Source organism: Amblyraja radiata, chromosome 3 (assembly GCF_010909765.2).
Source record: "Amblyraja radiata isolate CabotCenter1 chromosome 3, sAmbRad1.1.pri, whole genome shotgun sequence".
Classification (NCBI taxonomy): Eukaryota; Metazoa; Chordata; class Chondrichthyes; order Rajiformes; family Rajidae; genus Amblyraja; species Amblyraja radiata.
Genome location: NC_045958.1, coordinates 56,813,987 through 56,839,955, shown reverse-complemented (window position 1 = coordinate 56,839,955; position 25,969 = coordinate 56,813,987).

The following is a 25,969-nucleotide window of genomic DNA, read 5'->3' as shown; positions in this document are numbered from 1 at the left end:
GGCAAAAACTGACAAACAATAGGTGGATCCAGGCAAGGAAGGGTTGTGTGACTGATGAGTGAGGCGGAGGATAGATGGGTGGAGATAGTAGCCAAGGCTGGAAGTGATGTGTTGGAAGACAGAAATGTACAAATGTGGAATCTGATAAAGAAGGAAGACGGGGAATGACAAGTAATACTATGGGGAGAGATAATGGGTGGAAAGGAATTGGGGAAAGAAAAATGGGGAATCCAGAGTAGGGAGTGGTGGGAGATGAGTGGATCGATGACGGGAAAGGAACTGAGTTGTGGGGTGGAGAGAGTGGAAAGAAATGTTTGCACAGGGTGTGTAGGAGGTAACTACAGATGCTGGTTTACACCAAAGATAGACACAAAATGCTGGAGTAACTCAGCAGGACAGGCAGATCTCTGGATAAAAAGAATGGGTGACGTTTCGGGTCGTGGCCCTTCTTCGGACTTGCACAGGGGTATGGTGGGGAGGTTGTTTACTTGAAATTGGAGAATTTAATTCATGTCGTGGGTAGTAGTGTACTCTATCCAAGCGGAATATAGGAAAAGACACAAAGTGCTGGAGTAACTCCGCAGGTCAGGCTGAAGAACATGGATAGGTAACGTTTTGGCTTGGGACCCTTCTTCATTTGGAACCTACAACTAACGGCATGAACATTGAATTCTCCAGTTTCAGGTTAAACCTCACTGCCCTTCTGCCTTGCCTATATACTTCCTCTCCACCACCCTAGATACCTTACTTTCACCACACTCCTTGCCCCCCCCCCCCCACCATTACCCAGTCCCTATCCCCTCCTCTATCCATTCATCTCCCACCCCTCCCTACACCAACTATCTCCCCTTAACTCCATCAGTCTGAAGTAGGGTTCTGACCAAAATTGTTATCTATCAATTTCTCTCCACAGTTACTGCCTGACCCACAGAGTGCCTCCAAAGTTTTAATTTTCTCAAAATGTTAGCATCTGTCGTCTCTCCTGTCTCAATGTTTTATCAAATATATTTACTCAGGAAACAGTTTATTTAAAGTACACAGCCAAGTGACCATATACATGAAACTACTGCAATGCTTCCTAATAAAAGTATTTGCTACAGAAACGTGCTGTGAGTGAAGGAGAGTTATATCCAAATTACATGTATAACATCAATGTTGATGACTTACAGCAATGTCACCAAGCTTGATTGGTACTTCTGCACTGTCCTGTTGCTGTCATGAAGATAGATATCTGACCTAATCCTATACCTCTACTCAAGTTGTTTCGCATCAGTGGGAGCGGGAGAAAATAGCTGGCAGTAACTCACTTTCGCATTTTAATAAGTTGTTGAAGAGCTAGTTGAAAATAAGTTCTTTTAAAAAATCCATGACTGTTATCTTATTTTCTGATGGTTATTTTGTCACAAAGTGGAACATTTATTGTCTGCAAATTTGGCTGATCCACCCACACGGGGCTTTATTCCCTCAAATTAACATGGTAATTAGAAAATTAATTGTTTAAGAAATTTTCCCTTTGAAAGTAATTTTATGAAGTAACTTTACTGTCCTATCTCCAAAAAGTTTCTATCATGTGTAGCCTAACAAGAGAAGATAGGGCAGTTTTATGTTGTTTTCAATAAAACATTGGAATTGTGAAAAAAAACAAGCTTGTACAAAAGAAGCACAAAAGAATGCAAGGTACACTAATTGGTGATACATTTTACTTTTATCATTTTACGGATCGATACAGCAACAGAATATCTCTTCTGATCAGAAACTGGTACTATGAGCACACAATTCACAATGAGTAGGAAGTTAAATATTGATTTCTCTCCACACAATATATCATTTTGAAGCTACATCATTCAGTGCTGCTTCCAGTTGAACACCAACAATCATGGTCATACTGTTTTGCTTTCACAAGAAACTGGATTCTCCTTCTACTTGTGTGTGAAGCATAAATGTGACCTGGACAAGTTGGACTGAATGGTTTAATTTTACAATATACAATATGGATACCCAGCTCATCTTTGGCTGCTGGCTTAAGCTGAACCCTGCATAATACAATCTTTATGTTCAGCCTGAATCTACGTTTAATGTCAAATCCCATGTCAAATTCCATCCCAAATCCCATGTCAAATTCATATTACTTTACCTCCATTTTCAACAATGTGCATTGATAAAGTGCTTTCAAAACATCTTCCCATGAATGCTTTCAAACACAGTTTGAATTTGAGCGACGAGGAGGTAACATTTAGTGCTCTTAATGTAGCCTCCACCACATTGGTGAGACCAAGAGGGGACCAAGTTCTGTCTGCCACAACCTGCTAAAACTCCCTGTTGCTAGCCATTCCCCTCCCTAGCCTTCTCCACTGCCAGAGTTGAGACCACATGCAAATGGAAGAACAGCACCTCATCTACCACTATGGTCGTCATCAACCCAATGGCATGAACATTCATCTAATTTCTTTCTGGTAATTTTTTCTTTTTCGACTCCCATTAGTCTAAATAAGGGTCTTAAATCAAAACGTTGTCTGTCCATTTACTTCTACAGATGCCGCTTAAATTGCTGGGTCCTGCAGCAGTATGTTTTATGCTCAAAAACTTATGCAAGTATGTTTAAATGATGTTACAAAAGGGAAACCTATTGGTGAGAGATGGAGAGACAAATAATAAATTTTACTTCGGAGTCACGTGAGTGACTACGTGAAGAACCCCGCCAGGACGCATGCGTGTCATATCGCTACACGCATTGCGAAACAGTCATGCAGGTGGAACGACGTTCCCCCTCAGCGGCAGAATTTAAAAGCCGGGAACTGCAGGTAAGAAATACTCTGCGTTCTTTTATGTTCCACTTACTGTGTTACAGGTGGAGCCAATGGACAGGACAAAGAAAAATAGGAAGGCTGCGACAAAGCTGGCGGGGGAGGACCGCAGAGTTGCGGGCAGCCAGCAGCGGCCAACGGCAAACGAATCGCCCGTAATGGGAACAGCTGTGCCCGACTTCGCCCCCGCACCGGCCAGATCTACACCGCGGCCGGGTGGTAAGGCAAAGCAAAAATCTAATAGAGTCGTTGACTCCGATGAGTCCGACTTTCAGCAGCCGCGAGTGGCCAGTGACCGAGAGCATTGGAGCCGGTTGGAGCGGCTTAGGGGGCAGCCGCGAGCGGCCAGTGACCGAGAGCATTGGAGCCGGTTGGAGCGGCTGATGGAGCAAATGCTCCAACGTGACAGGCTCCGGGAGATGGAGGCTAGTCACTATGGGCAATTTGTAAGTCCTACAGCAGTACCTCTTGTAGGGCTGCACAGTGCTTCTCCCTCGTCAGAGGGGAGTACTGGGGGTCAATTCTGAGCTGACCCTGAAGAGGGGTTTGCAGAACAAACACCACGTGTGCGAGGGGTGCAAGAAAACAAAACTTTACTGGACATGGTGTCCCAATTCATACAACCAGACCTAACTGGCCAAAACCTGGAACCAAAACTAGCTGCCAGTATGGACTATATGTCATTTAAGCAGCTACAAGGACAGGCATTAATGGACACTACGGCAAGACACTTACCACCAGGGAACTGTACATCACTGAATGTTCCCATTGTAAACCAGTGCATATGGAAACACGTCGGAGTAGCAATTAGAGCCAGGGACTTGAAACTCCAAAAAGTACTGAAGGTCCTAACAGCGGGAATTACAGCTTTCGCCCGCACAATAGATGAAAAAGACATGTCACAGGATCAACAGGATGCACTTGCTTTATTCTGTAACACCCAATATGAAATAAACAGTATTGGGAAGAGTGCCATCCAACCCGCTTTAGACCCTAAATTTGCAGGTCTGTGCAAACCTGGATCCCCTAAACCACCAATTCTACTATTTGGAGGTAATCTATCCAAACAAGTGAAAGAACTCAATGAGGAGGCAAAACCCCTGGGGCTCATCAAAGCGACATCAGCTAAAACCTACTTCGGCCACAAACAGCACCCTTACGCACCCACCAGTCGAACAAGATAAACTGGTGAAAGCTCGAAGGCCAGGTACACCGAATGTCGGTCTTTTTTAGGCCATGGCCCAGACCGGCCTTCGTGGAAGTTGCACAAACCCCCAACACCAACCCAACCCCAGACCCAGACACTGGCGCCTCAACGTCCACGAAGGATACCGAGAAAGAAGTAAACCTACCACTGGTAACCATGGAGGTAGGTGGGTCTGGTTCCTTACAAATTAAAGGGAGCATGGAGGTTGGTGGGAGATTACACTTCTATCTGGATACATGGAATAAGTTAACTACCGACACTTATATTTTAAGCAGTATCCAGGGATATACCATAGAATTTATACATAAACATAACCCTTCAGTTCAGCATGTACCGAACCGAATGTTCGTGCTTTCAGGCAAAGAAAAATCAAAAGCACACGAGGTATACGAGGTGACCACAGATGTTCTTTAAAATTCAACTGGATGGGTCAGCGCTGTCAGTACAGAGCACTACCTAATGGTCTAACATCAGCCACCAGGCCGTTCACAAACATTTTGAAACCAGCCCTAGCGTTTCTGCGGAAACAAAAACACATGGTGATGGCATACCTAGATGACATACTTATTGTGGGCAAAACTTTGGAATTGGCTAAACAAACGGTAACAGCCACAAAACAATTATTTGAAAAACTGGGTTTTATCATCCATCCAGTTAAATCTAAATTAATGCCTTCTACCACAATGGATTATCTGGGGTTCACCATTAACTCAGTTCACATGTCAGTGACTTTGCCTAAGGAAAAGGTTACAGCCTTAACAGAGGTTTGCAGTAACATCATTGACATCAGTAAACCATCCATCAGATTGGTAGCAATAATAATTGACAAAATGGTGGCTGCCTTTCCAGCCACACAATTTGGACCTTTACATTATCAAAATTTACAGAGGGCAAAAATACGAGCATTCAAAATTAATGGTGTTTATTTTGACAGACCAATGAAACTACCAACCGAGGCCATAATGGAACAAAAATGGTGGAAAGATAACATTCGGCATTGTTCCAACCCAATCATTATCAGCAGCCCGTCTATGGTACTACAAACTGATGCCAGTGCACTTGGTTGGGGTGCTACCAATTCCATCTCCAGCTGTGGAGGTAGATGGAATGCACAGGAGGCATCATTATTACAAACACTGGGCATAAACTACCTGGAAATGTTGGGTGCATTCCATGGCCTTAAGTCATATTGTTCTGGGTTATATCACCAGCATGTTAGACTACAAATTGACAATACCACCGTGGTAGCATATATCAACCACATGGGTGGAAACAAATCGACATCATGTGACAATTTGGCCAATACAATTTGGCAATGGTGTATCCAGAAAAATATTTGGATATCAGCTACCTACCTACCATGTAAACTAAAGTTAGTGGCAGACACCAGGTCACGCAAATTTAATGAAAACACCGAATGGATGTTGGATAAAAAAGTATTTGCTGATATTGCAGCACGGTATGGAACACCAGATATCGACCTATTCGCATCCAGGCTTAATCACCAGTTATCAAACTATGTTTCATGGGAACCAGACCCTGGGGCAGCGGCGACAGATGCATTTTCGCTGCATTGGGGGAGATTGCTTATTTATGCATTCCCTACTTTCTGCCTCATCAGTCGGGTATTAAGGAAAATACAGCAAGACTCTGCGTCTTGTATTTTGGTAGTACCCGATTGGCCTACTCAACCATGGTTCCCTGTGATACTCGACATGTTATTAGAACCATGCATCACCATCCGGCATAGACCAAATTTACTGGTTCATCCCGTAACAAGGGAAAGCCACCCATGTCATAACCATATGAACTTATTAATTTGTAGAGTTTAAAAACACCTCTACTGTATCTTATAGAAACTTACAAAATTCTTAAGGGGTTGGACAGGCTAGATGCAGGAAGATTGCTCCCGATGTTGGGGAAGTCCAGGACAAGGGGTCACAGCTTAAGGATAAGGGGGAAATCCTTTAAAACCGAGATGAGAAGAACATTTTTCACACAGAGAGTGGTGAATCTCTGGAACTCTCTGCCACAGAGGGTAGTCGAGGCCAGTTCATTGGCTATATTTAAGAGGGAGTTAGATGTGGCCCTTGTGGCTAAGGGGATCAGAGGGTATGGAGAGAAGGCAGGTACGGGATACTGAGTTGGATGATCAGCCATGATCATATTGAATGGCGGTGCAGGCTCGAAGGGCCGAATGGCCTACTCCTGCACCTAATTTCTATGTTTCTATGTTTCTATCTGGGACTGACGGACCGAACAGTGGACATTATTTCAGTGGCCCACAGACAGTCCACCAAAAAACAGTGCCTGGTGTACATCAGGAAATGGGAAATGTACTGTCACAACAACAACATCAACCACAGATCAATGAACATCCCGTCTGTTCTGGAATTCCTGGCAGGCCTCCATTACGATGAGGGGCTCAGTTATAGTGCCATCAACTGTGCCAGAAGTGCTCTGTCAACATACCTATGGCAAGGAACAGAGCGGCATTCTGTTGGGACACACCCCCTGGAAACTAAACTTATGAGGGGAATTTTTAATGTCAATCCCCCAAGAACCAGGTACTACCAAATATGGGATGTGAGTATTGTACTGACCATGCTAAGGAACTGGTCTCCAGCTACAGCTCTATCCCTACAGAAACTGACACTGAAAACAGTCATGCTGATGGCCTTGGTCACGGCACAAAGGGTACAGTCGCTACATAAATTAAGACTGGACAACATGACTTCTTCATCTGGAAACTTAACTTTTCACATCAATGAATTAGTCAAGCAGAACAGGGGTCAGCAGGCCTAAAAATAGAATTTAGGGCCTACCCGACAGATGATCGTCTCTGTATAGTAAGACACTTACTATTATATATGGAGTATACAAAAATCATCAGATGCAAAGAAATGGCACTTTTAATCAGCCACAAACAACCACACAAAAAAGTGAGTCCAGACCATCTCGAGATGGCTGAAACAGGTCCTAATAAAGGCTGGAGTGGATACTAACATTTTTAAATCTCACTCCACCAGGGCTGCAGCTACATCGGCAGCTATGCAGTTGGATGTTCCGATGGACCAAATCCTCAAGACAGCAGGATGGTCAACGGAGAAAACTTTCCAACGATTTTATCACAAACCAGTAATTAAACCTGGAACGTTTGCAGAAACAATTTTAAGTTCTGTAATATAATTTTACCCCATAAATAGGGGCTATAATTTGGTGTTAATAAATTTATCGTTGAATTCAACTTCGAATTCATGTCTAATAATGTTAACACTATTCTTCCCATAATCATCAAGGCAGATGTGATGTATGGACTCGTTTCCACGGCATGAAATCACAGAGCTTTAAAATCTTCACGTAGTCACTCACGTGACTCCGAAGTAAGATTAAACGAGAAATTAGCAGTTCGAAGTTTGATCGTTATTTTATGAGGAGTACGTTGAGGGAATACGTGCCCTCCGTTCCCACCCTTGATCATATACTCAACTGGTACCTTCTTCTCTAATCTTACTATGTTTAGTCATTACAGTTATCTGTGATTTCACACCGCTGTTTTGAAGAATGACATGCATGCGTCTTGGCGGGGCTCTTCATGTATTCCCTCAACGTACTCCTCATAAAATAACAATCAAACTTCGAACTGGTAAGTTCTCGTTTAATCTTACTATTCATGGGCACTCATAGGTTATGGATGCAAAAAGTCCGAAAAAAGGTTATTGCAGTGAACCAAACTGAAAATGTAACAATAAATCTGGGTGATCATATTAATGGGAGTTATCAGTTGAGTGGTTTAGATACCGGACACATAGTCAGATTTCTGGTAGACAAAAGTGCTGGAGAAACTCAGCAGGTGCAGCAGCATTTATGGAGCGAAGGAAATAGGCAACCTTTCAGGCCAAAACCCTTCTTCAGCCTGATGTAGCTGCAGTTCCTTCTTAAATAGTCAGATTTCTGTACCTTTTATTGAGGAACATGTTCAAATCCCACAATGAAGATTGGTGAGGGTAATTAAGTAATTAATACATCTGGAATTATACCAGAGAGCCCCTCAGTAATGCTATTCAGAAAAATTGGCCAAGGGAGGCCATTTGGCCCACTGGAACTGTGGTGGTTCAATAGTGCAACCCACACTCCTGCCCTTAACCTGTAACCTACAAATTATTTTCCCTCGATATCTTTTAAGTTTTCTGTTGTTAGCACTGTTACCACCACGCTTATGGACTTTGAATTCTGGAACATAATAACCTAGATCATGATCCTCTTCAGCTGACATTTCTGCAGTGAACAGCGTATATTTATTTTAGTTTTTCAAGATTTATTAAAATACTAGACCAAGTGCAGACCCGTTGGGTCTGTTCCCCCAACGTGCGGTTGTGGGGGGAGGCGGCATGCAGCGTCACACACACTAACTATCCCCCCACCCCCCGCACTCACACTAATTACCCCCCTACCCCCCTTGATATTATATTAATATTATTAATTTGCTCCTTTTATCCCATAACCACCCTTTCTACTGATGCATAGCCCCCAACTTGCAGTCACATCTAGAGAGGGGGGGGGGGGGGTTAGAGAGTGAGGGCAGAGAGAAAAGGGGCAGAGACAGAGAGAGGGGCAAGAAGGATGGGGGTGGAGAGGAGGAGAAGGGGGAGGGTGGGTGAGAGGGGAAATGTGGGGGTGGAGGGGAGGAGAGGGAGAGGGTGAGAGTGAGGGGGAGAGAGGGGGGGAGGGGGGGAGGGGAGGGGGTGAGGGGAGGGGAGGGGGAGAGGTGAGGGGAGGAGGTGAGGGGAGGAGGTGAGGGGAGGGAGAGAGGTGAGGGGAGGGAGAGAGGTGAGGGGAGGGAGAGAGGTGAGGGGAGGGGGAGAGGTGAGGGGAGGGGAAGAGGTGGGGAGCAGGGAGGGTGGAGGGAAGGGGGTAGGGGTGTGTGGAGGGGAGGGGGGTTTAGGGGAGGGACGGTGGGGGAGGGGATGGAGGGGAGGAGTGGGAGAAAAAGAGGGGAGAAAGACAGGGGGGAGAGGAGAGGGGGGGATAGGAGAGGGGGGGAGGAGAGGGGGGGAGAGGAGAGGGGGGAGTGAGGGGTGTGCTGAGAGGGGGGTGAGGTGAGGGGAGGGGAGAGGTGGGGAGCAGGGAGGGGAGGTGGAGGGGGGTAGGGGTGTGTGGAGGGGAGGGGGGTTTAGGGGAGGGACGGTGGGGGAGGGGGAGAAAAAGAGGGGAGAGAGAGGGGGGAGGGTGGAGGGAAGGGGGTAGGGGTGTGTGGAGGGGAGGGGGGTTTAGGGGGGGACGGTGGGGGAGGGGATGGAGGGGAGGAGTGGGAGAAAAAGAGGAGAGAAGGGGGAGAGGAGAGGGGGAGAGGAGAGAGGGGGAGGAGAGGGGGGGGAGGAGAGGGGGGGGGAGGAGAGGGGGGAGAGAGGAGAGGGGGGTGAGGGGGTGTGCTGAGAGGGGGATGAGGTGAGGGGAGGGGAGAGGTGGGGAGCAGGGAGGGGGTGGAGGGGGTAGGGATGTGTGGAGGGGAGGGGGGTTTAGGGGAGGGACGGTGGGGAGGGGAGAAAAAGAGGGGAGAGAGAGGGGGGGAAGTGGAGAGGAGAGGGGGGAGAGGAGAGGGGGGAGAGGAGAGCAGAGGGGGGGGGAGGAGAGGAGAGGGGGGGAGAGGCGAGGAAATGGACATATTGCCTATTTCAAGCAAGAATTTGGCCATCAAAATGCAGAAGACTTGTCATTGGAGCAGTATGTATTACGAAAGTTTATGGAGCATTAAGGTTTGGACTCCATTTTAAGATCTGTTCATGGCCTGTTTATCCCTTGCTATGGCATCTGATAGAAGGATTAAACGAGAACTTGGCGTTTGAAGTTTGATCTTTATTTTACAAGAAGTTGAAGTGAGGGAATACGTGAAGAGCCCACCAGTCCGCATGCGCGTCAATTTTTAGAGCAGCTGTATGAAACCACAGAATAGTTGCTGACCTCAGCTATAGAAAGATTAACGAGCTTAAATTACCGAATGGTCTTTATGAGAAGTAGGGTTGGGAGTGGAGGGCACGTATTCCCTCACTTCAACTTCTCGCAAAATAAAGATCAAACTTCAAACGGTAAGTACTCGTTTAATCTTTCTATTTTATTTTTACGTCACGTGAGTGACTACGTGAAGACTTCAAAGCTCTGTGGTTTCATGCAGTAACCCAATCTGTGTGTGAAACACTTATACAGATAAACCATTAATGGTAGAAAAAACATGGGTTATTAATATCATGATGCTAACTTGCATACATGGCCATTATTCTTAACCGGACCATAGTCCCAATAGACTGTTGATTTAGACAATAACTCACGCAACACTGTGCAGAATTCTATCTGCAAATATCCAGACATATTCAACCAAATTAAAAATTTATTAACATGCACTATGTAAGCCTCTTGCTGTATTATGAAAGGGAAAATCCATTCTATTGGCTGCTAATGAGCCATCAGCAATATCTTGAAACTGTTGAATAACTAAAAAGAACTATCTTTCATCTCATAGGTACTAACAAACTCAGTGCACTTGTATACCTAATGACACCCCCAATCTCTGCTCTGGTGGGTATGCTGTCAACTTCAAATGTATGCAATCCTGCCAATTTGCTTATGAGATCATTCCCATAACAAGCTACCCTAATGTCAGTTATGACCTAGAGACCAAGCCAGATTTTGAGTAAAGGCTGTGTTCTTTGTGCTGAGATCAGTTGCTGAAAGCATAATCATCTTAAAAATAGCTCCCATTAGGAATATAGTAGAAGAATATTTGCATAATAATTTACTGATTATACATCGCACACTACAATGAGTGTAGGCTATCAGAGTGGTCAAAAAGACACCCTGCATAACGCTAGTGAACAGTGGGTGAATAACCAATCATTTATTGTCCCACTTATGGTACTATAAAGAATGACAAAGCAGCACAAGCAATGTCAATTGTGCTATCACATAAACGCTTCTCCAGGCTCAAACTGAAAGCCACACAAACCTCTGTTACCTCCACTTAAAAATAACTCACATATGTTGTTCACAAGCCTCTCATACAATCGTGCAGAGCTAGCTGCCCGAGAAGACAGGCTGCCCCAGCCATCACTCGTGACTGAGTAAATAAGAGTTGCTTCAGCCATCTTACCATGGCATGAATGAATTGGCACTGTTTTTGGCAAAATTGGCACTGTTAAATTTCATGTTGCTTCATTCTTAATATTGCAAAAGGTATCTACTGATAACCCCTAAGTTTTATCAGCTGCAAATGTTGCATATTATCTAAAATTCGATGACACAATGTCCTTTAATCTGAGTAGGGCAGCATTGGATTCCACCACTAGCTTTGTTATCAAAACACCAGAATCTGTGCCTCATGTGTATAGATATGGCAGAGTATGCAACTTCAAGATTGATTCTCTGAATCAGTTAAATTGCTGAAAGCCAATCATCCATCTTAAACTGGGTAACTAAACACATGATCAAATTAGCCAAATGCTAACCTGATTCGGCCTGCACCATGTTTCTGTAATCTTGAGAAGTATCAGAAATATACCCCTCTGGTCCTTGGCCAGACTACTCATCCTCGGATGAGCTGTCACTGATTGCACTCGGAACCCCCTGTTCCTCTATTCACCATATGGACGGAAATGTTTTGGCTTCTCTTGCCGCGGAAGATGCATTATCTAGTTATTCATACATTTCGCTGATAACATATAATCAGAACTTTATGGCTAGAGCTGAAACCGCAGTCTCCCTTTGATGTGGGAATACGAGTTCCATGTTTTTAAAAAAAATTTATATAAATTTTATTTTTATTAGAAGTTCAGTAAATTACAATAATACACATCAGATATATCTTATTACATTTGTTGTACCACGTCGTTTTTCAAGCTTTAAAAAAGATAGAAATAAAAGAAGTAAGGAAAGTGAGCAAGAATCGTGAAGGTGCAGGAAAGAAAGCCCCTTAGAGAAGAAGTTAGAGAAGGAAGTAAAGAAAGGAAATAAGACCCTAGAAAGAAAAGAAAAAAAAAGCAAAAACAATCGCTCTATTGTAACACAAAACTCCGCAAAAAAGGTATACCAACCGTATATATATATATTTTTTAAATTTATTTTATACCCCCCGTTACCAGATCCTGGTACCATTTATATTTTAAATTACTATTGCACCTTATGCTTGTAATAGTTCCATAAATGCAGACCACGTCTTTTGGAAGTGGTCTGCTTTGCCTGCTAGGAGGAGTCTCATCTCTTCCAAGTGTAGTGTTTCGAACATGTTTGAAATCCACATTTTTATTGTTGGTATTGGAGCATTTTTCCAAAATTTGAGTATAAGGTTTTTTCCCATTATTAGCCCGTAATTAAGTAAGTTCTTTTGAAACGCGTTTAATTCGGGGTTACCTTCCGATATTCCAAAAATGATCCATTCTGCTTTTGGTACAAGTTTTATTTTAAATAATTTTGTGAAGATTTCAAATATTTCGTTCCAGAATTTTTGGATTTTTATACAAAAAATAAAAGAGTGCGCTATGGTAGCTTCTTGTGACTGACATTTATCACAGATGGGTGAGACATTGGGGAAAAGTTTATTTATTTTAGTTTTTGAATAATATAGTCTATGTAATGTTTTATATTGAATTAGAGTATGTCGTACGTTGATCGAGCATTTATGCACATATGTTTATCCCAGCTCTCTTTTGAAATTTTTATAGCTAGTTCTTGTTCCCAGTCTCTTCTAATACCATCGGTTGTAGGTATTTCTATGTTTAAAATAATGTTTTATAAGTATGATATTAGATTTGCTGATTCAGCCTTTGTCTTCATGGCTTCATCCAATAAGTCTGGGGACATGTTATGATAGTCTTTTGTGTATTTTTTCAGATAGTCACGGATTTGAAGATATTTAAAATATTGATTATTTTTCAAATTATATTTCAGTTGTAATTGTTGAAATGATAATAATTTTCCTAATTCATACAAGTCTCCGAGCGTTTTGATTCCCATTCTTTCCCATTGTGTAAATTATTTATCTATAATTGAAGGTTTGACTATTGGCATTAAAAGAGATAGATTTCTTAATTTTAGATTCTGTTTTATTTGCATGTCAACTCTTAACTAAGAGTCACCACGAATACTCAGCGTTTTCCCTCAGAATGGAAATTAATATAATGCAAGCCTGAATCAGGAATTGCCTCACAGTCCTTTGACTGAAACCACTTAGAGATAGATTTCTTAATTTTAGATTCTGTTTGAGTGCACAACACAATCTCTTCGACCCACCACTCAATCAGGAATACTGGTATTGAGAGCCTATGGATTATTATGAATACATTGTAGATTCACAACATGAACCTGCAGGTTAGATAAAAATTATATTATATGCCAGACCAGCTTCCTGCTGGTAACTACCTATCCCAGAGAGGATGGCAATGATGATTCCAATGAATTGGCAACTCTACTAACTGAGGAGAAAATAAACCATGTGTTGAGGAAGACTTCAACAACTTCATTCTACTGAGCAGTCTGATAACCTCAATCACAGATGATGAGGCAGTGCTTCCCTGGTCAATATGACCCATATGGCCAGCCAGTTCCATGATGGTCTACCCTGAACCAGGGAAACCAAACTGTTCCAACTTGGAACTTACAGAGGTAACTATGCAAGGCACCCTGCCAATATCTCTACATCAACCTGATCTATACCAGAGACAGTGAAAAAACAATAGACAGCCCATGCTGCCAGTAAACCCAAACCTGGGCCACAGACCGCTCCATTTCAGAGTTTACAGAGGTTAATGACGAGACCTTACTTGCTAGCGTCTCTGACCCCGAGTCGATTTGCTTGTTGGAGCTTCAGCGAGGTTTCATTTGCAGGCCCTGTCTGTCATGCTTGTCATTTCTGTTAGATAGCTGATGCCTCTGGCCAACTCTTCTTTTAGTGGCGTGTCCGTCCCCGAGGGAACAGCAGATGAGAGGCAAGAGCAGGCAGCTCTTCCTTATGCGACTCTCGCACATCATGCATTAAAGCATGGGATTCAGGCACATAGTCATGTTCGGAGTCATGTTCGGAGTCAGTTCCATACTGATCTCTGACACTTTCTTAGAGTGGGAGAAATAGTGCACCCCGAACCAGGCGTTGCCACATGCGTATGCCTCGGACTGCCTGTGCATGCTTCTGTAACGGAGCATATTTTGTGACACCATCTCCGATAGTCTTTCGAGTGGGAGCAATATATTCCAATCCTGAACCAGGGGTAGCTACAGGCATATGACTTAAACTGCCTGTGCATTCGTCCGTAATACGGAGCATATTATTTGGCACCATCTCCATCACTTCTTTCATCCGAGTGGGAGGAATATTGCAACCCTGAACCAGGAGCTGACTAGGCATATGTGCATATACTTTGGCACCATCTCCACCACTCCTTTCATCCGAGTGGGAGGAATATTGCAACCCTGAACCAGGAGCTGCTGCCTGACATGCCTTCGTAACACGGAGCATTTCTCGTGCCACCATCTGATTCATCAGATGTTCTAATTGAGACAAATGCCCAATCACATCTGCCATAGATGTGGGGACAGAATCCCTTTAACCCAAATCGCTCGACAGGACTTGTCCCACAGACTTGGGTTTGACTTTGCCCCGACTCGGGGTTGTCAAGCTGCTCCCTCTAGGAGCCGAACCGGGACTAGCTCTGTCGGTATCATCATATACTTACCAGACAGGTTGCACCTGCTAGTGACTTCGAGTCCTTACTCCCTTCTGGAGCCCCAACTGAGTATTTCAGGGAGAGACTGGAGCGCCTCTGGTCCCCATATGACTCGGATGAGCCGGCATTATAATCAGAGTCACCTCTTCCCGATGGTCCGCTATAATCAGAGTGGGAGAAATACTGCAACCCTGCACTAGGTATAGCTCCACACGTGTCTAATAGACACAGCTGAAAAAAGGCTTCCCAAGCTAGGAGCTCTTTCCTGGAGCCTCAATGGGGTTCTTCCGAACAGCCACCCGCTCCAGTGGAGTTCCATACTGTGTCGAAAAGCAAGTCAAATTTTTCTACACCATATGGTGTATGATAATAAATGTCCTAGATGCTGCGATAGTCACAAACATGACCAAATTAAAGAGCTATATCCAATGCCCCTACGAATAGAGCACACACTATATGCTGATACCAGCGTATGCTGCCTCAGCAGCATTTCTATGTTTAAACCTTTTATAGGCGCTATGGCAAACTATAATGCTGATACCAGCGTATGCTGCCTCAGCAGCATTTCTATGTATAAAAATTTATATAGGCGCTATGGCAGCCGTTCGTTGCCCTGGCCGCGGCTAACACCGGTCGCTGTAAACTTAGCAGCGATACGAAACTTAGCTGCGGCTAATTAATACACCGTCTGCTGCTATTTTTAGCAGCGAGCTCTCAAGCCGTACAGGCAGCCCCAACTCCTAATAGAGTTCCACGGTGGCTAAAATCCGGCCGACAATAATCAAACCGAGCTCCTATGGAGCTTCCACGGCGGCCTCCGAAATCGTCCGCCTGCTCCCGTACGGAGCTCCAATGGCGGCAGCCGCCAAGAGCGGCCGCCTCCATCAGCTACTCTGGGACCGCTGTCGCAGCGGCCCGCTTAAAGTAAAATTTACTTACCTGCCAGAACAGTTGCGAACTGCTCCGACCCGCCGCATTGTGTCTCGCGTATTGATGCGCATGCGGACTGGCGGGCTCTTCACGTAGTCACTCATGTGACTTCAAAATAAAACATCAAACTAAGTGTGCCTGTTTCTATTAAACTGTTTCAAAAAAGAAAACTAAACATTAAAGCTTGCCAATGGCATTTACAATTCCAGAAGGGTTAGTCAGCCTTGTAATTTATTTCTTTACCTATACACAAGTTTATAAATATTTTCACTGAGAGAATTAGTTAGTTATGTGCAGTTATTGTCACTGGCAGCTTGTTCTAGCATCACAGTAAGCCTAAGAATAAATGGTTTCTTCATTGCAGCAGATGATTATCAGTCAAAACCATATACCATGTGAGTTAATTGCTGACAGTATCTTTCATAAAAAGTAGGTCAAAAAGAAAGAGTTGAAGTGGAAAGTAAGTTAAGAAGCATGAACGAAGGACCATGCCTCAAGCAACAGCTTATTGTGGAAGGAACTAACATATGGCTGGAGAGGCAGATAGGTGGCTTGGTGCTTGTATAGTTTTGTCGATAATTGGGGGAAAAAATCTGCAGACTTTAGTGTGGATAACATAAAATTAGCTCATTGGTGTGATTTATGAAATGCTATTTTTAGCAGACCTGCTTTTCTTTTGAACATGTCATCATGTTCTGTATATGTAATGAATCACTCGTAAGAAATAATATTTCCTGCTTAGCCTAACCATGTATGACTAACATGTAATAGGTTCAATTAATCATTTTAACCACTGAATGCGCACCAGATAAACAAAGTATGCATCAAATTATTTGCCCAAGAAAGGTTGTCATCCACACAAAACTGCATCCTTTACAGTGCCGTTCCTCTCATTACCGTGCTGGAATTGGTTCTGTGGAAGAAGAAAACTGTTCAAGCAAAATATTAAGCAGCATTCATTTGTCATTTTCTGTGTTGGGAATGGCTGCTGACATGTTGCTATTGGAAATGTGAAATCAGTTTGTACTCTACAAATTCCGGCTGAAATGCACAATTTTGCTTTTTTGTCACGTTTTTAATGGTGGACATTTCTTTCTGTCCTACGTGGGTTGAATATGATTTTTCACCATGATGATTCATATTTCTTTGTACATGCTTATTCATTGCCGTATCTATGTGACAGTATTGTTAATTTCCTTTGGTTTCTTTGCACATGCGTATACAGTGCATTCAGAAAGTATTCAGACCCCTTCACTTTTCCACATTTTGTTACGTTACAGCTTCATTTAAAAATGGATTAAAAAAAATGTTTTTCATCAATCAACACACAATACGCCAGAATGAAGAAGCGAAAACGGGTGTTTAGAAATTTTTGCACAGTAATTAAAAATAAATAACTGAAATATCACATTAACATATGTATTTCCAAACAGTCTGGTTTGCTATGACACTCAAAATCGAGCTTAGGTTCATCCTGTTTCCATTGATTATCCTTGAGATGTTTCTACAACTTGATTAGAGTCCACCAGTGGTAAATTAAATTGATTTGACATGATTTGGAAAGTCACACTCCTGTCTATTTAAGTTCCCACACTTGACAGTGCATGTCAGAGCAAAAACCAAGCCATGAAGACGAAGCGATTGTCCATAGACCTCCGAGACAGGATAGTGTTGAGCCACAGATCTGGGGAAGGGTATAAAACAATTTCTGTAGCATTGCAGGTCCCAAAGAGCAAAATGGCCTCCATCATTCTTAAATGGAAGAAGTTTGGAACCACCAGGACTCTTCATAGAACTGGCTGCCCGGCCAAACTGAACAATCGAGGGAGAAGGGCCTTGGTCTGGAGGTGACCAAGAACTCGATGGTCACTCTGACAGGGCTCCAGAGTTCCTCTGTAGAGATGGGAGAACCTTCCAGAAGGACAACTATATCTGCAGCACTCCACCAATTAGGAGTTCATGGTAGAGTGGCCGGACGGAAGCCACTCCTCAGTAAAAGGCACATGACAGCCCGCTTGGATTTTGCCAAAAGGGTTGTTTTCTCTGGTGCTCTGGTCTGATGAAACCAAGATTGAACTCTTTGGCCTGAATGCCAAGCATCACGTCTGGAGGAAACCAGTCACATGGCTAATACTATACCTACGGTGAAGCATGGTGGTGGCAGCATCTTGGTGTGGGGATGTTTTTCAGCGGCAGGAACTGGGAGACTAGTCTGGATCGAGGGAAAGATGAACGGAGCAAAGTACAGGGAGATCCTTGATGATAACCTGCTCCAGAGTGTTCTGGACCTCAGACTGGGGCAGAGGTTCACCTTCCGGGTTCCGAATGGCCTACTCCTGCACCTAATTTCCAACAGGACAATGTCCCAAAGCACACAGCCAAGACAACGCAGGAGTGGCTTCGTGCCAAGTCTGTGAATGTCCTTGAGTGGCCCAGCCAGAGCCCGGACTTGAACCCGATCGAACATCTCTGGAGGGACCTAAAAATAACTGTGCATCAACGCTCCCCATCCAACAAGACATAGCTTGAGAGGATCTGCAGAGAAGAATGGGAGAAATTACCCAAATACAGGTGTGCCAAGCTTGTAGCATCATACCCAAGAAGACTTAAGGCTGTAATCACCGCCAAAGGTGCCTCAACAAAGTACTGAGTAAAAGGTCTGAATATTTATGTAAATGTGATATTTCAGTTATTTCTATTTATTTTCTTTGCAAAATTTCTAAACACCCGTTTTTGCTTTTTTCTTATGGGGTAGTGTGTGTAGATTGATGATAAAAAAAAGAAATTAATCAATTTTAGAATAAGGCTGTAAAGTAACAAAATGTGGAAAAAATGAAGGCGTCTGAATACATTCTGAATGCACTGTATCTTATTTAAGTTAAATATATTGCACCTTGCCTGACAATTTTCCATATGCTTTGTTCTCTTGCAATTATACAATGATAAGCTCCATATTCCATAAGAGAAAAATGCAGCAAACATTGACTTTTAAAAATGACAATTGTCTGTTAAAAGTAATATGGGCAATGGGGATTTTTGCAATTTACAGCAATCTGACACGTTTTATTTGTCAAAATATCATAACTGTCCACCAGATACTTCTGCCTTGACAACAGATTATCACTGTCAAAGCAATTTTTACTTTCCAATGTGTTATGCTGTACATAAAGACTGATTTGCTCTCTTTAATAGATTTTCCTCCTTCTGAAGCTATTGAGGGATGATATAGTTGTGCTGTGGACCTATCAGAAATTTGGTTCAAATCATTGGTTTCAATCTAAAAAAACGGTGAAATTTCAGTGATGGAAAGCAAAAGGGAAACACCAGCTGCTTGCTTTAGGTTGGACGGAAATGGCAGGCAAATCTGAATTAGTCTATGTGCATCCAACAGCTCAAGCCTTTGCATGTCAAAACTGTGTTGATTATTCTTGAACATTTTCCATTCCATTACATCCCAGGACATAAACAAAAGTATAAAAAGATTTGATACAGACTGAGAACACATATCACTTATAAAAGAGTTGCGGCGGGTTTACATGTTTCTGATGTTTTGTTATTATCAGTGGGTGGCCTCACTTACTTAGACATCAATACTAGTGCAGAACACACGTATTTGTCAAAGTGCCCAGCAGCAATGCAAAGACAGCAAACACTATTTCCCTTTCCACTGCCATCTTTCGAATTTTTCGAGGATGTAACTAGTAGAGTGGATAAGGGAGAACCAGTGGATGTGTTATATCTGGACTTTCAGAAGGCTTTCGACAAGGTCCCACATAAGAGATTAGTATACAAACTTAAAGCGCACGGTATTGGGGGTTCAGTATTGATGTGGATAGAGAACTGGCTGGCAGACAGGAAGCAAAGAGTAGGAGTAAACGGGTCCTTTTCACAATGGCAGGCAGTGACTAGTGGGGTACTGCAAGGCTCAGTTCTGGGACCCCAGCTATTTACGATATATATTAATGATTTGGACGAGGGAATTGAATGCAACATCTCCAAGTTTGTGGATGACACGAAGCTGGGGGGCAGTGTTAGCTGTGAGGAGGATGCTAGGAGGCTGCAAGGTGACTTGGATAGGCTGGGTGAGTGGGAAAATGCATGGCAGATGCAGTATAATGTGGATAAATGTGAGGTTATCCACTTTGGTGGCAAAAACAGGAAAGTAGATTATTATCTGAATGGTGGCCGATTAGCAAAGGGGGAGATGCAACGAGACCTGGGTGTCATGGTACACCAGTCATTAAAAGTAGGCATGCAGGTGCAGCAGGCAGTGAAGAAGGCGAATGGTATGTTAGCATTCATAGCAAAAGGATTTGAGTATAGGAGCAGGGAGGTTCTACTACAGTTGTACAGGTTCTTGGTGAGACCACACCTGGAGTATTGTGTACAGTTTTGGTCTCCTAATCTGAGGAAAGACATTCTTGCCATAGAGGGAGTACAGAGAAGGTTCACCAGACTGATTCCTGGGATGTCAGGACTTTCATATGAAGAAAGACTGGATAGACTCGGTTTGTACTCGCTAGAATTTAGAAGATTGAGGGGGGATCTTATAGAAACTTACAAAATTCTTAAGAGGTTGGACAGGCTAGATGCAGGAAGATTGTTCCCGATGTTGGGGAAGTACAGAACAAGGGGTCACAGTTTAAGGATAAGGGGGAAATCTTTTAGGACCGAGATGAGGAAAACTTTTTTCACACAGAGAGTGGTGAATCTCTGGAATTCTCTCATGCAGAAGGTAGTTGAGGCCAGTTCATTGGCTATATTTAAGAGGGAGTTAGATGTGGCCCTTGTGGCTAAAGGGATCAGGGGGTATGGAGAGAAAGCAGGTACAGGATACTGAGTTGGATGATCAGCCATGATCACATTGAATGGCAGTGCAGGCTCGAAGGGTCGAATGGCCTACTCCTGCACCTATTTTCTATGTTTCTATGTTTCTATCTTCAATAAAATGTATTATTATCGTTGACAGATTCACAAATGGCCTCTAACACAGCCTTTGTATCTCCAAGTATTGGTGTAGCAATTTCGATCAGGCAAATCGTTATTGTGAACTTTATATTCAGATAGATCAGGAATTGAATGCCACCCATAAGACCCTTCTGGAATGTGAGTCGCATTGTCCTTCTGTGGAAACATTGGAGCTTCTACATTGTTCAAGTTGTATGTCTGCTGTTGAATTTTATTATTTTCTTTACATTTTTTTTTGCTGAAGGAGGCATCATGATATTAAATAGGATGCCGAAAGCCAGGGGTTAATTAAAAAGTCATATTAAGATCAGGATATCTACATGGATCCATCCAGGTTATACTGGCTGACAAAGGGTTTCTTCACTGTTTAGTCCAGCAGGTTTTCATCTTGGAAATGTTTCTCTATGATGGCTTTAAAGTTTGTGCAAACCCCATATAGCAACATCGTGGCCATTGCGATTTGTGGCAATGATAATGGTGAGATTGACGATTGATATACATTGAATGAAACTGGCATGTGACCAAACTTTGCAAATGATAATTTCTTCTCATTTGACTAAATGGGGAAAAATTGATATTGGTTTGCAAAGAATTACCTCAGTACAATGTAATAACAACTTGATAGCACATTTTTTCTTTTGTACCTAAATTGTTTCTCAATAATCCTGGTGGTCTCAGAAATTTTTATTCTTATACTCAGTCCTAAAATAATTAGCTATTTGCTCTTCAGAGGCTATTTATATATTATTAGATATCACTGTACTCACTTCAAAGCAATTGTGTCAAGAACAGATTGGTTATATTAACTTTACTTGTCATCTTGAAGGGCAGAAGAAAAGCTGGCATAAGGTTTATGCTCGTGATGCTATAGATTTCCTTTGGGCATTCTCTTTTCAATCCTTATCCAAGACATACTAGGATAATTATCCAAGTAGGGTAATTGGACTCTGCAAGTTTTCCTTAGTGCACATGAGTTCTTGGAGAAAGAGGGCAGAAATGATAAGCAACTGTGAGATAATTGATCACAGGAACATAGGTGGTGGAGTGGGATCACTCCAAGAACTCACATACACTTGATGTGCTGAATAGCCTCCTTCTATGTCATAAATAAATATATGAATGTTTCATTTTAACTGAAGAGAGAATGGGAATCAGAAAAGTAATTTGAGCTTGAGGTCCAGACAGTTGAAAGTGTAGGTACCATTGGTGGAATGATTAAAATGGTGCTGCTTCAGTAGTCAGAAATGGAAGAATCTAATGTGTAAAAAAGGAACTGTAGATGCTGGATTAAACTAAAGATAGACACAAAATGCTGGAGTAACTCAGTGGGACAGGCAGCATCTTTGTAGAGAAGGAATGGGTGACATTTTGGGTCGAGACCCAGGGTCCAGACCCAAAATGTCACCCATTCCTTCCCTCCAGAGTTGCAGCCTGTCCCGCTGAGTTACTCCAGCATTTTGTGTCTATCTTTGGAAGAATCTAATGCTGTTTGGTGAAGTTAGGAGAGATAGAGAGATGCAAGGCCCTGAAAAGACTTTAACAACATTATGTTGCCAAACTGCGTGCCAATGTAAATCTGTGAAAAAAGGTATAATGGATGAATGGGACGGTGCGAGTTTGGACACTAGTATTAGAATTATGCAGAAGTTCAAGTTTATAGAAGGCGCAAGGTGGAACATGACTAGCAAAATCTTAGGTGGAGGTTCCTGCAGCACATGGGTTGAGGCAGGCCAGACACCTACATAAATACACCAATGAGGTGGGCAATCTTTATGGTAGAAAGGATATGGAATTGGAGCATCTGGGACAAACAAAGCAAAGTACCAGCAGGTAAATTGGTTCAAATGGAGTTGGTGGCTAAGCACCAAAATATATGGTAGGGAACAAAATAAAGGATTTACACAACCAATATTTGGTTGTTGGAAATTTCTGCTCATCCAGCTGAGCACCATGACAAGTTGCATGCAGTAAGATCCATTAAATAACAGCAAACTAATTAACCAAGCAGCCTCTTTTAATGATGGAGGCGGTGGGAAAAATATTGGGAAGGATATATTGAAAATGTTACTGTTCTTTTTCAGATAATTTATGATATTTTAGTGGATGGGGCCTTGTATTAACAGCTCAACTGAGAAACAGGATATCTGACCATTTAGTACTCTCTCTGTAATATACTGAATAATTTGCTGGAATTTTCTGTGCTAGGTCTGAAGTGAACCTTGATTCAGAGGTGAGAGTGATACCATGAATCAGAACAGATAAAGGTTTCTAATACAGACACATACTTAGGTGTCTTTCTGAACTGTGTATAATTTCCTGACCATCCAGTTTTTCTGTACGTTAAAATAAACTTTTATTTTTCAACTCCTTGATTTAAAAAAGGCAGAAATGTTTAGAAATCATCTCACGTCAGCGGCGTCGAACACACTACATAATAGCTATTGCACTGTGTAATCTAATCTTAAGTTTAGGATGTCCTGAAGTCCTGAAGTCATGAAAGATGCAGTATTATTACAAATGTTCCTTTTCTTCCAAACCTGTTCTTGTGAAGGGATATCATTAACGAGAATGGTGGGTGCCTGGAGCAGTCCTGCTGGGGGTGGTGGTGGGGACAGATACAATTATGGCATTTACGATGCTTTTGGATGGGCACATGGAAATGCAGGGAATGCAGGGAGACTGCCAATCACCCCCCCCCCCCCCCTCCCCCACTCCTCCCACAGGAAAAACACTATGACTGTATGCATGTAAATAGATTTATTTATTGAAATCATATTCTATGTCGCTCTTCCAGGGAGATGCTAACTGCATTTCATTGTCTCTGTACTGTACGCTGACAATGACAATTAAAGTTGAATCGGAATCGGAATCGGAATCGGAATGGAGGGATATGGGTTACGTGCAAGCAGATGAGATTAATTTTACATAGCATCATATTCAGCATGGACACTTGGGCAGAAGGGCCTGTTCCAGTGATGTATTGTTCTAAAGAGATACAAGAGCTCCCCAGTGTATCATCCAGTGAGCTGTTGGAATATTGCAGATATATATCAGACATTGCATCTGATTACTCACCTTGAGAAGGTCACATCTGGAGCATTGAGTTAACGCTATTGGTATAACACTTGAAGCATTTGCTCAGATTGGATAAGACATATTAGCTGGGTTGTAGTTCCCTTTCTTCTGCTTCACTTTTGTCTTAACGTCTCCTACTTACTCTCCCTCAACCTACTTCTCCTCTACCTTCTCCACGTGTTCCTTCTTCCCCTGTTATAAAGTTGCTGCCTTACAATGGAAAAATTGTGGTGCATATGCTATTGGGTCAAAGAGTCATACAGCACAGAAACTGGCCCTTTCAAGACAACCACATTTTATAGCTGAGCTAGTCCCATTTGCCTGTGTTTGGCCCACAATCTTCTGAACTATGTCCCTGTCTAAATGTATTTTAAACGTTTTTGAACCTGCCTCTACAGCTTCTTCAGGCAGCTCATTACATACACACACCACCCATTGCAGGAAAACATTGTCTCTTGGGTCCCTTTTAAATATTTCTCTCTCACCTTCAGACTATACACTTTAGCTCTGGGCTCCTCTATCGTGGAAAAAAGACTATTCCTCCTGGGATTTTGTAATTCACTATCAAGAGTGTTCATATTTGCTTTGGTAAGATAATAGGATGGTATGGAAAATGGAATTTTGGCCGAGACGCCAAAGCTCATTCTGCCCCCTCTCATATTGAAGCATTGCATTCTTCATATGTCATAAGTGTGTGGGGTGGGGGCGTAGGAGGGAATAGTTGGTGAGGTAAAATGCAGTTGGTGGTACAGTTGGGATAAAAGTATTCGGGTAAATTGTGGGGTTGACGTGCACACCTGAAGCAAGAGGTGGAAATGGGGAATTTCTGTAAACTGTCATGATCTGTCTGTCATAGAGCGATACAGCGTGGAAACAGGGCCTTCAGCCCAACTTGCCCACACCGGCTAACATGTCTCAGCTGCACTTGTCCCACCTATATAACCATATAACCATATAACAATTACAGCACGGAAATAGGCCATCTCGGCCCTTCTAGTCCATGCCGAACACCTGCCTGCATTTGGTCCATACCCCTCCAAACCTGTCCTATACATGTAACTGTTTAACTGCTTCTTAAACGTTGGGATAGTCCCAGCCCCAACTGCCTCTTTTGGCAGCTTGTTCCATAAACCCACCACCCTTTGCGTGAAAAAGTTACCCCTCACATTCCTATTAAATCTTTTCCCCTTCACCTTAAGGCTATGTCCTCTGGCCTTTGATTCACCTATTCTGGACAAGAGGCTCTGCGCATCTACCTGATCTATTCCTCTCATGATTTTATACACCTCTATAAGATCACCCCTCATCCTCCTGCGCTCCAAGGAATAGAGTCCCAGCCTACTCAATCTCTCCCTATTGCTCAGACCCTCTAGTCCTGGCAACATCCTTGTAAATCTTCTCTGTACTCTTCCCAGCTTGACAACATCTTTCCTATAACATGGTCCTCAGAACTGAACACAATACTCAATACTTTAAATACTTCCCTTCACTATGAGAAAAGAGTTGAAGATTGTCTTTGAATAAACACTCAATAGCCTGAAGTACAGTGGAACAGAAGATAGTGTTAATATCTTGAACAACAGCCTGGACGTAATGCCACATGTAAAATTTCATGGCATTTTGACAGCACATAGCAATGTAGTCAAGGTCTGACCTGAGGTTGGAAATGTGACTGAAATAACCAGCGCTGATAACCCCTTTAATGAAGGGCAGAGGTCACCAACAATGGTTGTCACTGCAATTAGACAGGTGAATTGCTCCCTAAACACTCCACAAACATTGCCTGCTGCTGAGAACACTACCTGTCCAGCTCCTCCTCACTCCTCTGGCAGTTCCTCCTGCTTTGCCTGCCAATGCTGCTGCTCAAATCCAAGAGGGTGTTTTACGCTCATGCAGAAGCAGCTGGAACATCCAGAAGGCTTGAGGTCAGCTCTTGCCAGACTGCTCTCTTTGGATTTTTGAAACTTCAAACAATTATAGAAATATTCAAATCCTGTTGCAGAAACAGTTGGAATAAATAAAACGATTACTTGTAAATGGTTAACTGGTTTAATTAGTGCCAGTGGGGTCTTTTCTGCAGCTTTATGATTTGTTCAGCTATGCTATGATAGAAAGGGTAAGGTCCACAATGGCAGCCCAGGGGTTAAATCAGCATTGCATGCTGTTGTTATTTATTTGCACAGCATGGTGCCAGCATATTTTTGTTCCTGGTAGGTTAGCACTTTTGTAGTAAAGCAGGTGCTTCTGCGCTCCATTTTGTTTAAAAACATATGCAA